Genomic DNA, 14,848 nt, shown 5'->3' on the forward strand with positions numbered 1-14,848 from the left:
CAACACTTTGTTGCCCTGAGAAGATATGTCACCGCGTTGGCATCTCCTTACGAGGCAACATACTCCTACAGAGACATGCAGATCTTTCAACAGAGCTGAGTTGCTAGTGTAGATTCGTATTTGTAAGATCCCTTTCTAACGGATCACTTCTTCTAACCCGCCAGAACTCCAGCAACCACATTCTAGGGGGGGGGGGGGAATCCCCATTGTCCTCAAGTAGCAAAAACTGAACCAGGACACTATTTGTTCTAGTTATGCATACTCAGATTGTGCCTCTCAGTGGAGGTCTTTAAACATGAGCCCAGTTCATCTCCAATCAGTGTTGCCAGATCTGGATGACAGCCACTGAAACACAAAGAAACACAACACACCACCGCACGCTCCATGCTCACTAAGCATTAAAACATGTTGTAAGAAGACTATCTGTGCTAAGCGATAAAGTGTGTACAAAAGATCCACCGTCGCGGCGCTCCAAAGCGCTTAGCATTTAGATGACAGTTGCGAGGGGCTCGAGTAGAGGAGTGGTTGTGGCCCGGAGGCCGGATCTGTTCCAACCGTGCACTGGCAAGAGAGACGGAGCCCAGTCAGCCTCGACAGCTTGGATACTCACAGGGGGTGATGGGATACTGGAGGGCTGGTGTACCATGTTGAAGTTGGGGAAGGGAAGGAGGGGGAAGGATGGGAGGAGGATGGGTAATGTGGAACAATGTGTTATTTTATTATTTTAGAACCCCAAGGACTTACCATCCACAGTGTTGTATGAGCAAAATCTAAAAGTAGGCCCTCTGATGAAGATCTGAGCTGTGGGTATCGGTATACCCTCTATTGGATTAAAGGTAATCATCGTTCAGCTAGACCTTGAGGGGAAGAGCAGCAATATTTTCACTGATGTCACACATTCCAAGGCTGTTATGCCTCCGCGTGATATGAAACACCTTACATTAATGATGATGGGTATTTCCATGTAAAAAGTCCCATGAACACTAACATGTGAAGTTCATAGGAGTTCATCAAAGTTGGTGTCAAGTGAAAGCTGAGAGTTGTTTTATTATTTTTTTATCAAGGTATTTATATCTTTTTCAACCATTTTCCATTCTGAAACTTAGGAATATGCAAAGACTATGATTTCTGGTCAAACAGATGGAAAAGGAGTCTTAGAAACATCTAGTAGAAAACGTGTTAAAGGTATCAGAAATACATTAAAAAACACTAATGTTGAAGTAAACACCCCTGGCAACTAATATCAACACTTTCATTTTCTGAAATTATTTGCCTTCTGTAAGTTTCAGAAATATTGCCTAGTGTCTTGTCAATCTGTTACCAGATACCACGTATCTTTAAGATATAAATGCAACTTGTAAAGTGTTGGTACCATGTTTCATGAGCTGAAATAAAAGATCCCAGAAATGTTCCACACGCACAAAAAGTTGGGACAAATTTGGTTATATAGATGCTAGTGAGGATTTCTCCTTTACCAAGATAATCAATCCATCTGACATGTGTGGAATATCTAGGAGCTGATTAAACAGCCTGGTCATTACACAGGTTCACCTTGTGTGGTAGACAATAAAAGGCCACTCTAAAATGTTTTGTCACACTACACAATGCCACAGATGTCTCAATTGAGGGAGTGAGCATTTGGCATGTTGACTGCAGGAATGTCCACCAGTGCTGTTGCGAGATAATTTAATGTACATTTCTCTACCATAAGCCGCCTCCAACGTCATTTTAGAGAATTCGGCAGTACGACCAACAGGCCTCACAACCTAAGACCACGTGTAACCACACCAGCCCAGGACCTCCACATCCGTCTTCTTCACCTGTGGGATCATCTGAGACCAGCCACCCGGAAAGCTGATGAAACTGTGGGTTTGCACAACTAAATAATTTCTGCACACACTGTCAGAAACCGTCTCAGGGAAACTCATCTGCATGCTCATCGTCCTCACCAGGGTCTTGACCTGACTGCAGTTTGTAACCGACTTTAGTGGGAAAATGCCCACCTTTGATGGCCACTGGCACGCTGGAGAAGTCTGCTATTCATGGTTGAATCCGTACTGGGCAGATGGCAGACAGCGTGTATGGAGTCGTTTGGGCGAGGGGTTTGGTGATGTCAATGTTGTGAACAGAGTGCCCCATGGTGGTGATGGGGTTATGGAATGGGCAAACATAACCTTTGGACAACGAACACAATTGTATTTTATCGAAGGCAATTTGAATACACAGAGACAACATGATGAAATCCTGAGGCCTATTGTCGTACCATTCATCCGTTGCCATCACCTCATGTTTCAGCATGATAATGGAAGGCCCCGTGTTGCAAGGATCTGTACACAATTCCTGAAAGCTGAACATTTCCAGGTTCTTCCATGACCTGCATACTCACCAGACATGTCACCCATTGAGCATGTTTGGGATGCTCTGAATCAGTGTGTACGACAGCGTGTTCTAGTTCCCGCCAATATCCAGCAACTTCGCACAGCGAAGAGGAGTGGGACAACATTCCACAGGCTACAATCAACAGCCTGATCAACTCTATGCGATGGAGATGTGTCGCGCTGCATGAGGCAAATGGTGGTCACACCAGATAGATTAGGGCCAAATGTATTTATTTATATTGACTGATTTCCTTATATAAATTATAACTTAGTGAAATCTATTAAATTGCTGCATGTTGGGTTTATATTTTTGTTCAGTTTAATTTCTCTCCCTCAGTAGAAGGGAGGATAATGAAAGTTCACAGATGTAACAAGTAAAGGTAGACCTACCAATTACTTAAGTGTTTTTACTGATAACAATTTATTAAGCGATTAAAACATGTTGAAACAATTCCCTTCCAGTCATTCTGTTACAGATTTTTTGTCATTCTGTTAGCAATTTGGTAACAGAATGACTGCAAGTGAATTGGCTACAATGGGAAATCATAATAGTCACAAACCACAGTTGGGTCAACTACTACTGTCCTCCCTTCCATTGGCATACTCTTATGTTCAGCTCATAACGACTCGCTCTCTATTAATCAATTTACCGCATGGTGACGTCACCATGAAAAACCCGAAACTCAAACCATGCCAACCTGTTCAGAAGTTCCTGTGTAGATTGTCTTTTCAACGAGTAACTATCAGGAAGTAACACTGATAAAAAGAATCACACTTTTACAGAGTGAGTTTCATCAGCTGCTGTACAATATGATACAAAACACAGGGGGGAAAAAAACAGAATTTTGACTGCGCTGGGCCTTTAAGAAAGATGACATAAAATGTCGGGCTAGCCCCAAGGATGCATGGAGACTACTTGTTATTTGGGGACGTTCGCTGCAATTTCATAGATCACGGTAATTTAAATCGTGATGATCACTGTGAATTATTATAAATGAATTATTCACACTCATCTTTGAGGATGCCTACTTATATTCTGAGTCATTCTGAATATCATAAAGAGGACTTTTGATGTTTAAGTGTTTTTTTCTTCCTGGCGATTAACCTGAATCAAAAGTGTAAGAGGGAGTGAATCACCTGGGGCAACATTCTAAACAAACGCAATGAGTTTTTTGGGGGAAATTGTTTTAAATGTAATTTCTCTTTCAATATATAGTGCCCGGAAAATGTCAAATAAGGAGCTTATCTATGTTTGTAGTCCTTTGCACTCATACCCGTATACGGGTTGAAAATGGCAGATTTGGGCACGAATAAGCACCTAAATTGGAACACAGTAGATGTACAGTCAGTAACATGCTATTAATGATGTCAGACCTCAGGGTCTGCGCTTCACAGCACTTTATGGGTTTTGACTGACAGCAGTTCTGAACTTGCTCCCATCCCTCACGCTAACTGGGTCATTTTTTTTTATGTCTGATTGAGGGAAATGCTGTAACTGAAAAGGACACAATGTATTTTGATTGATTCTAATAAACAGCACTTTGATGTTATACAAGCAACCAAATGTGTCCAAATGTGCCGTTTGTGGTGACTTGACTTTAACATTAATCTGAAGACTAATATTTATCTTAATTAACTAACTATGTTTAATTGTTTCGATTCAATTCATCATGTAACAATTAACTCATTAGGATCTAGGGCACCACGAGAGTGTTTGTTTAAAGAGTTACCATCTCCTGAATTAAACTCTAAAAGGTCTTTACCTATCACGTCTATAAACAGTAACCTTTTAATCATAACCTCTTAATCATAACCTCTGAAGTCGTAACCTCCTTGCATCTGCAAAAACCCGAGCCTTACTTACGATTCAGTACTACACAAACTTGGTTTTATTATTTATTTACTAACTAATTAAATGGGAAGACAGGATAAACATACACATTCTGCACTGGTTATTGACTGGAGACATAATATGCTGAAAACAGGTCCCTAGAGGAATGACAACAACATGGATGCTTGTTAAAGAGATGGAGAGAGAGAGAGAGGGACAGAGACACTTAACATTGCCACATTCAGAAACTATTTTCACCTACAGTAACCATATACTTTGCACACAAACAGCCACACTTTGAGAAAGAAATCATGAATGTATTAACGTGAAATGCCTGGGTTCGCCGGGGATCTCTCAGTGAACGGGGTAGCTTTGGAAAGGGGGTTGTGCCCTTTCGCAGCATGCTTGTAAGGCTCTGATTGACCAAAATGTTTCCAACAACTCTTCTCCTGTTGTCCTTCTTCGTAGTTGTCCGGTATCCGGTGACTTGTCGTGAGGTCCTGAACAGAACTACAGAGTTGATTTTCCTTTCCTGTTGTGGGTATACTTCCCAAGTTACAGTATTTTCCTTTAAAACGTTTTGAATGACATCACAAAATAACAAACAAAATGACAGTGTCATATAGAAAGCCTCTCCACAAAATATTGTTCTAGTATTTTGAACGTGTTAGAGATTCAGCGGGGAAAGTCTGTTGAGACAAAGCACATTCCTTTGGTGAATCTTGAGAGCGCAGGCCTGGATCTTCTCCCTTGATTTACAGGACGTGAGTGGTTAATCCCCACTAGTTCCTTCCTTCCCCCTCTACGGGTTTGAGGTGGTCTGATTGAAGTTATTCATTGCAAACCTGATCTGACCTATTTGGATTCTCATGGACAGTCAAGACAACTTCACATTTCCATATCATAAAAGCCATGTCATATACAGTGTCAACATTTATGATCAGTGTTTGATGTACAGTTACAAGATGACATGGCGTCATACCCGGGGTTGTCCTGAACAGAACGAGCCTATGGTTGTCTCCTACGAAGAAAACAACCACCTGAATGTACACCACTCCTTTCTATATGCATCAAAACTCTGTTTCTCTGAATTGCCCTGTGAAAGCCTAACACCGTAATATCATACTTTACAACTTAGCTAGTCAAGATGGCAATAGAACAAGTATTCAAATGATTCCCACTTGGCCTAAATTGCGATTTATAATGGGCTGTTTTTGGTTTGCGTAAACATCAACAGTAATTGCGTGATGGCGGGGCTGCAGGGTTGTGTTCCAAACAAAACAACTACAAGTGTGTTTGCTGTAGTTCCTCAACGGCACAGCTAGGACAGTTCAAAAAAGCAATTTCTAGTTGAAGACTCTTCTTTAAGTCATAAAAGTGCATTGAAATGACTTCGGAACTGTTCACACTTTGGAGAGGTGTGGCCCCTTGTCAATGGTTTTATTTATGTTGCAACTACCTCACATTTTCCAGGAATATTCTCGTAATGTTACTGAATATATCCAGAGCATTTGTTTGATTTCAGAATTAACGAATGCAGTGAAAAGTACAGTAAATGTAAAATGCACATAAAAGCAACAGTGTAATGTTTGGATTCAGTCTTGTGTCAGGTGAACTGTTGTCTGAATTGTATGCTTTTTCATATTTCTTCAGTGAGAAACATTTCAATTTAGCCCAATCCATATAGGGCAATTCCCACGAGTGTAAAGGGTTAAATATAATTTTAAAGTACATGTGAACCTTAAAAGAATGTCTACTTTGCCTGTATTCTCAAAATTAACACATTTTGAGTGTTGGTCAAAAATGAGTCAATTTCACAAGGAAATTAGAGTGACAACCTGTAACGCAAAGTCACAAGTCACTGAAAATGTGTAAAAACATGTCATAATGTCAAGCTAATTGATACAAAAAGCTATCCATGTGTTGTGGACACACCAGATAAGGGTGAGGTTATGCTCGATCTCAAGGGGGTACCACGCCTCAGATTCACCAGGCCCAACAACAAAAGAGACGAAAAATTTAGATCTTTTGTTCGCTCCTGTGCACTCTAATTTATTCATCCCCAAGCACTTCTTCCTCTGGGGCGCAGCCAAGGCAAAGCCCAGGGGGAAGATGATTGACACTTCCTAACACATGTGGATACCCCAGACCACGTCATTAGCATGCTATTTACATGATCATACAAGCTGCAGGAGATCGGAACAAGAGAGAGCAACAGAACAGAAACAGAAATGGTCATGTTTTATGCGGTATGTTTTTTGTTTGGTCTCAAATGTAGCCTAAGCACCCAGAGTGGGAGCAGCACTCGCCTCCCGCCCAGTTTCACCCCCAATATTACAACGCAGCCCGCAGAACCACCTGGTGTATGGGACTGACATTTCAGCTGAACCATCTGCAGGCATCAGGGCCGGGACGTGACCACTCTGACAGAGTTCCAGAGTTCCTCTGTGGAGATGGGAGAACCTTCCAGAAGGACAACCATCTCTGCAGCACACCACCAATCAGACCTTTATGGTACAGTGTCCAGATGGAAGCCACTCCTCAGTAAAAGGCACAAGACAGCCCGCTTAGAGTTTGCCAAAAGGCACCTAAAGGACACTCAGACCATGAGAAACAAGAATTGGCCTGATTGCCAAGCGTCACATCTGGAGGAAACCTATCCCTAGGGTGAAGCGTGGTTGTGGCATTATCATGCTGTGGGGATGTTTTTCAGCGGCAGGGACTGGGAGACGTCAGGATCGAGGAAAAGATGAATGGAGCTAAGTACAGAGATCCTTGATGAATGTCCTAGCCTACCTCTTTCAGGTAATAGATTCAATGCAGTATTAGTCTTTTCTTCCGATAATTAATGATGGGTTACTAAGCTTCTAACTTATAGCCTCTGTCTCTTGGGCAATACGCACGCACCTGTGCTCCGCTGGCCTCTCTCCTTAAAAAAAACCACTCCTTCGATCTTGGAGTCCCATGCAGGAAATGCTAGACTAGAATAGTTTGCTGGACATCATTATTTTTAGCATTTCTTATACCAATAGACTATTAGAAGAGGGACGCAAGCTCTTGTTCGCTGAACGTTAAATACAGCAGCCAAAAGAACTCACTGGTAGTTTGAAAGAAGAGTGAACACGGCATTGTGCTAGGCTATAGCAGTTATTTATTCAGACCCATAACCATGCAATCTTGGTGAAGAGACGTGAATGCCTTCTGCATCTAATTCTAGTCCTGTATTATCCAGGGCTGTTATTAGAATGGCGGAGATAAGGACAACAAAACATATTTCATTTAACTGTTGAAAGCGAAGGAAGGAATGAAGCAACAATAGAGAGAGAAAGAGGAGGAAGGCTAATGGCATTAGGGGAAATATTATGAAAGGTGTATACATATGAATCAGCCAACTAATTCTACAAATAGGCCTTATTATATTTCAAAAGTCAAATCTAATTCGCTAGCCGATACTTGTAACTTTGTAGGCAGCATGTGCTGCACCTGAATCGCATGTTCTCATTATCATGGTTTGAACGATGCATATTTCCAGTCCATATAATACAGTATAATACAATACAGTACAGTAATACAGTTCACATTAAAAAAAGATTTGCCTGTTGGAGCTAGTTTCATGTATTTACCCAAGAGAGCATAAAGCTATTTACATCTATGTGCTTCTATGTTTTCCTGTCGTGCGCAACCTATATCATGTATGTTTTGGATAACGGCACAATCATTTGGACTTTTTTGGGCTTGGGCTCACTAAATGTCTTTAACGTAGGACTCACAAAATGTATTTAATGTAGGGCTCATTAAATGTCCTTAATGTAGGGCTCATAAAATGTCCTTAATGTAGGGCTCATAAAATGTCCTTAATGTAGGGCTCATAAAATGTATTTAATGTAGGGCTCATCAGGCTCAGGGAGCATCAGGCTTGAATTTTCAATCAAATCTCTCATCAAATTCAGATATAGGCCCATTTATATGCTTTATAATACTTTTGAATGACACTTCTGGTTTTGGCCGTAAATGCCGGGTTACGAGGGAGAAAGTTGACTTATTCTCGGGATGGAACATTTGTAAAATACCGGAAAGATACTCAACACTAATCTCACCTAAATAAACAGCAGATTATGGAGGAGTCAATGTATTGAGGAAGGGCTGCCGTCTGGTCCCTAAGCCCAGCACAGATGGACCCCAGTCAGTCCCGACTCCCAGCCTAGACTGAGACACAGAGTGTTTGTGGTTTCGTGGCTTAGAAGATTTCACAGTGGACCTCAGAAAAGTTTACAGTGGTGACGACGGGTAGTGGGCTCCAATCAAACACAGCTGTGATAACATTTCAATGTAGCCCATTTATCTGTCTTTCAGCAACATTAATTATGGGAGCTGTGGTGATTATGCCCTGTCAGGTTTACATGACAAGAGATTATATTCTTAGCGTATTGCACAAAACATTACTAGCAAAGGATAATGGGCATGTAATCTTTTCAAGATGAACTGTTAAAAAGCCGTCCATAAAAGGGAGGAGTTTAACAGCAATTTTACTGGCTTGAGGAGATTAAAGTTTAGACAGACCTGATACAACTTTTCTGAGTACTGGCCAAGTATTGACAGATCGCCTGAATGGACCGTTGTTCCTTTGCCAGACAACAATGTATTTTATCACACTGTCCTTTTCACAGTTCCTATAGTGTCCTATTGGAGAATGGTCGCTCATTGTTGTGTAGTGTGGGCTAAGCTAGCTTCACATTCTCAGCCAGTGGGTTTGGGCATCCAACAGGTACCACAGCCTAAGACAGGCCATCTATTCCTGCTATAGGGTACCGCGTGTTGTGGCCCATTTTCTATTCTTTCCCCTGAGACTGCATTCTCAGCTCTAAGCCTCTGGTTGATAGCCAAACAATGGAAGCCAGAACTGCCTTAATGAGGAGAGAGAGGAGGCTCAGCTAATTATGGCACCCCCCCTATCTTCTCTGTATCCCCCTCCCCTCTCCCCTCCCTCCCAACACAGTACAGTATGGGGGTAGAACTCAGCCCAGCAGCTAGCTGTCAGACGGTCGTGGGAGAAATGAAGCTGCTTTTTCCTGGACACTGTCCAACGGGAACATGGAAATTGCCCAAATCGCACTGTGGCAAGTGAGGGGAAGAGAGAGAGAGAGAGAGAGAGAGTGATGGGTGGTCAGAGCAAGAGAGTGAGCGAGAGTGTGAGAAAGTCTTAGGAATGAGAGGGAGAAGGAGAGGACAAAATAATAGGTGAAAGAGAACAAAAGGGAAAGTGTTAGCATGAACATGAAGGAAAGTCTGCGAGAGAAATTAAAACGCAAATATAGATGTGTATATAAGGGAAAGCTAGTAAGACACAGCTAGTGAGAAATGTTGTGAAAGTAAGAGGTAATGAGAGGGAGAGAGAAAGAGAAAGAGAGAGAGAGAGAAAGAGAAAGAGAGGTGAGAGAGAGGAGAGAGAGAGAGAAAGAGAGAGAGAGGTGAGAGAGTGGAGAGAGAGAGATGGGAGAGTGTAGGGTGGGCTTCTAAGTCTCTGAGCTGAGCTCACTAAAGAGTAGAGGTGTTGTGAGTGTCTTGGCTATTCTCTGCTGGAGCAGAACCGGGGCGCAGCAGCAAAGTGGGCCCTTGCTGGACGCTTCAATCACAGGCAGCCAGAGCCTCGGGCAAACTTGGCCAATTAGCCGCACACTGCCGTTGACCCCCAGCTTCATTAAGGCACCCTGGCTCAGCGCAGGGCGGCCAGGAGGGAGAGCTCACTGTCAACACACATAGGCCACACCAGACCCTCACACAGGGGCAAAACACACACACACACACTAGCCTCACCCTGTCTCTCCCATCCCCAGTGGGGTTAGACTCCCAGCAGGGGAAGGGGCAGAGTCTCTCTCTCTCCATCTCGAGGCTGACGAAGTGGAGGTGGTTCCTCTCCCAAGTGTCATACAGAGGGAGGGGGCTGACCATCAACAACTTGGCGGCATATTCCTTATGGCATAAATTGGCCACTCTCTGCTGGAGTCATGTGGGAGGGGCCACCACCGTTGAGAAGGGTGCATGAGCAACCACAGGGGGGGAGGGGGGGGGGGCACCCCCATTTCCACCCCTACAAGTGACAGCAGAGACTTACATGCCTGTTCCCTCCAGCCAACATCAGCAAAAACAACGAACAGACAAAGAGACAGCTCTCTCTGACCCCCCCCCCCCCCCTCCCTCTGACAAGAGACAGGGAGAGTCAGGGGAGAGGGAGGTGAGGTTCAGAGCTTGCCGGGTCTGACTAGTTCGGGTCTCTCTGTGGAAGAGAGATTTCTACTCTGTTCTTTTCATTCTAAATCCCTCCATCTCAGTCCGCACAGCAGAGGTCTGTGGTGTGGAGCAGACCAACACCGCAGACTGTACAGCACACACCCGGTGTACAGCCGATACAATGTACTGTGTTACTTCGGTGGTCTGGGGAGAGTTGGGATGTCTGTGTGTGTGTGTGTGTATGGGGGGGGGGGGTTGTATGTGTTTGTAGTGAGTGTTGTGTAGTGTGCATCGACACGAGACCGACTTACGTCAGACTTGGTAGTGACATCAGGAGCACTCCCCTCTCCCCGGTGGAGTAAGGGTAGCGGTTTCTCTCCTCTCCTCTCAGATTACACTTCGATCAGTCTAAAGTAGTGTTGGTGCGCCGCCCGCGATCGTAGCAATCACTGCTGTCAGAGCCCAGGCATGCTTGGATGGAGAAGAGATACCGCTTTTATTTAAAACAAGCCAAGGGTAAAAGATCAATGGTCCATTTGAGCCACGGATGGAAGGAAAGTTCACAAACATAGTGGAGATTATGAGAGGGTAAGGCGACGGGGGATGCTGGGAGAAGTGGAGGCAGGGGAGGGGACGAGGAGGGTGGGGCGTGGAGGCGAGAGCGGCCCCCATCTAGCTCATACGGGTGCTAGTGGCTTATTGATCTGTGAGACATAGAGCTCAGAGCCATTCATCACAGGCCACTCAGGCCCTTAGATAACTCCTCTGATAGGGCCCTGCCTGCCTCGGCCGAGCAGCTGCAACCCACTACATCCATTATTCCTCACTATGCCCAGAGGCTGGGGCTGAGGCTGAGGCTGGGGCTGAGGCTGGGGAACATTGGCCTGGGGGTATACGGATGGGGCTGATGTTGGGGTTGGGGCTGAACAACACTGCTCTTGACTGCTCTTGTTTGCGGTTTGCTCATGTTGGAGGGAAAAAAACAGGGCTCCATTGTTTCCAGTCCTACCCCAAACAGCATTAGCAAAGCTGTTTTATAGCAGATAGCACACAGCGAAGCGACAGCCTGTTCCTAAAACTGCTGAGTGAGAGTGTGTGTGTATGTGTGTGTGTGTGTGTGTAGTCACAGACTGGGCAGGTGGGGATAAGCCATAATGAGCCAAACAGGGAGGGAGGGAGAAAAAGAGGCAGGGGGGGGGTGAGAGGGAGAAAGATGGAGGAAGATAGAGGGTGTGTGTGTCTGTGTGAGAGAGAGAGAGCGAGAGAGAAAGAGGGAGCCAGAGAGCAGGCCCCAAAAGAGCAATTAAAGGGGAAGGTGTGGGCCTGGCCCCGAGGCCCAGTCTGAAACACCCCTACCACAGCCAGCCAGACACACACATCCACAGCACTGGAGAATTCATCAAACTCAACCCCTTACAATAGAGGGCAAATGCCAGGAAGATAGAGAGGGAGATACACTCTCTCTAGGCTGAGTAAGGTAGAGAGAGAGAGAGAGGGAGAGAAGCAGGCAGAGAAAGCAAGCAGGGTGTGGGAGTATTTTCTGAAACTAAGAGCCTATACCTCTTCCAAAAACATGACCATGCATTGGCTCCCTCACTTTCCTTCAAAACATTGCCTAAATCCAAACTCATTCTCACAGCAATAGAGTCCCCGAAAACATAGACCGAACATCGCAGATGAGGTCAGAGCGACTTTGAAGTCAGTTGTGATCGTGTGGAGGCTGCGAAACAATCCAGAAGTCCTCCGCAAGACGCTGGACAGCTTCACTCTATGGTGCCTGTCACACAGGAGATTGAGATCGCTTCTGAAAGCAACCTTCTACCCCCCCCCCCCCACCCCCACCGTGAGTCACGCCGCAGAGAGAGATAGAGAGATGAGAAAGCGAGAGGGAGGGAGAGAAATTAGAAAGAGCGATGAGAGAGATGTGCAAATAGATAAAGGGGGAAATTAAATTAAGAGAAAAGTTCTCTCACACCGGTATGCACCATTGATTTCCTATTCTCTTGGAAACATTTAATGAGCTTAAATAGGAGCCTTGTTTGACAGAGAGAGAGAGACTAGGAGGAGCCTCCCAGTGAGAGGGAATCGTTCAGTGGCCGTGACGGAGAGGAGGAAGAGCAGGATGAGAGGAGAAGAAGAGAACATGTACGAGGGTCTCTGTATGACTGCTAGGAGATGTGAAGAGGAGGAGGTAGAGGACATGTACGAGGGTCTCTGTATGACTGCTAGGAGAGGTGAAGAGGAGGTAGAGGAGGAGGTAGAGGAGGAGGTAGAGGACATGCGACGGTTTCAGATGAGTAGATGTGTGAGTTGAGACAGATGCTGGGGAAATGGTCCATGGTGAGACCGTTACTAGGCTTGCCTGTTGACAACCAGACACGGAGAAAGGGGGAGGGTGTGATCGGCTGCAAGAAGTTTGTTGATAGATATTTATATTTATACTTTTTTTTAAATCATTTAAGTTTCATTCATTGGGGTTCAGGTGACCGTAGCTGAGGTGGTCAGAATCAGGGCATGTCAACAAAGCCTCTCACACATGGAGCTTGTTCTACATACAGATGCCATGACAACCCATTGATTGGCAGGCATTGGCCCTCAATTGCATCATCCACTGTTCACTTCCAATGGGGAACTAGACATTCGATGGAGCCCCTCAACAGAGCCCTAGTGCATGGCGCCCATGGTGTTTCCAACCTCCCCACTCACTTTCTCTCCCTCCCTGTGGTGGGTTGTTATACTCCCTCCACACCACTTCACACAGGCCACGGTCCAGAAGAGAGGAACTCCTCTGCTCTACAATGTGCCACTGATGAGGTCCCTACTGGGAACCAAGGCCCAGGCAGATCCTTTATGAAGTTGTCTGGAGGGGGGAATGCATTCAGGGTCGCACCAGTCTTTGAGGCGGAGATAATAGAGTGAGTCGTCAGACAGGGCTGCACACAGCCACCACAGGGGTTCCGTCTCTGAGTGCAGGGGAAGTGGAGTGGATAGACGGAGAGAAGAGGCCTCCGAGCTGGCTGGCTCAATGTTGAAAAGTTGTAGTGTTCTCGGTACAGGGCAGACCACAAGGTATAGCAAGGATGACTGACAGAAGGACTGTGTGATTGGGCATGTGTGCGCGCTACTGGTCAGAGTGTATGTGTGTGTGTGTGTGTGTGTGTGTGTGCGCGCTACTGGTCAGAGTGTATGTGTGTGTGTATGTGTGTGTGTGTGTGTGTGCGTGCGTGCTACTGGTCAGAGTGTATGTGTGTGTGTGTGTATGTGCATGCTACTGGTCAGAGTGTATGTGTGTGTGTGTGTGTGTGTGTGCGTGCGTGCTACTGGTCAGAGTGTATGTGTGTGTGTGTGTGTGTGTGTGTGTATGTGTGTGCGTGCGTGCGTGCCTGCCTGCCTGCCTGCGCACGCTAATGATCAGAGTGAGTGTGTTTGTGTTTATGCATGTAAGTACGCATGAGACAGCAGTAACATTACTGTATTATATTGTCTGTTTATCAGCTTAGTTCCATTTGTTTCAGCCTAACTCCAGGATTTCCAGACACTGCACTTGATGAATTTATGAAATTGCTCCTTCCAATTATTGATATACATGCACCTGTTAAGAAACGGACTGTTAGAACTGATGAGGCTCCATGGATTGATGAGGAATTGAACAACTGCATGGTTGAAGGAGATGGGGGCAAAAGGAAGTGGCTAATAAGTCTGTCTGCACGTCTGACTGGCTGCAAATTCAGAAATGATGTGACTAAACTCAACAAAAAGAAGAAGAAACTGTATCATGAATGCCAAGAGCAATGATATAAAGAATGGTGATTTTTGGGGGGGGAGTAGTTTAAATGAAATTATGGGTAGAAAGACGAATTCTCAACTCCATCTTTCATCGATGGCTTAATCATCACAAAACCATTTGATGTTGCCAATCATTTCAATGACTACTTCATCGGCAAAGTGGGCAAACTTAGGCAGTAAATGCCAACAACAAACAGTGAGCCATCGTACTCATGTATAAAAAAAAAAAAAGCATTGCAAGTTTGAATTTTGTAAAGTTTTGTTAGTGTGGGAGAGGTGGGACAATGATTGTTATCGATCAATAATGACAAACCTCCTGGCAGTGGCAACTTAGATGGAAAGCTAATGAGGATGGTAGCTGACTCTATATCCACTCCTATCTGTCATATCTTTAATCTGAGCCTAGAGGAAAGTCTTTGTCCTCAGGCCTGGAGGGAAGCCAAAGTCATTCCGCTACCCAAGAGTGGTAAAGCGGCCTTGACTGGTTCTAACAGCAGACCTATCAGCTTGCTGCCAGCTCTTAGCAAACTGTTGGAAAAATAAGTGTTAGACCAACTACAATGCTACTTCTCTGTAAACAAATTAACAACAGACTTTCAGCATGCTTATAGAGAAGGGCGCTCAA

General features: G+C 44.8%; 1 protein-coding gene across 1 annotated transcript in view; it reads right to left on the reverse strand.

The window, feature by feature from the left end:
- Window positions 1-14,848, reverse strand: part of plxnb2b (plexin b2b) — a 182,807-nt gene that overhangs the window by 126,334 nt on the left and 41,625 nt on the right.

Source organism: Oncorhynchus nerka, linkage group LG9a, assembly GCF_034236695.1.
Source record: "Oncorhynchus nerka isolate Pitt River linkage group LG9a, Oner_Uvic_2.0, whole genome shotgun sequence".
Lineage (NCBI taxonomy): Eukaryota > Metazoa > Chordata > Actinopteri > Salmoniformes > Salmonidae > Oncorhynchus > Oncorhynchus nerka.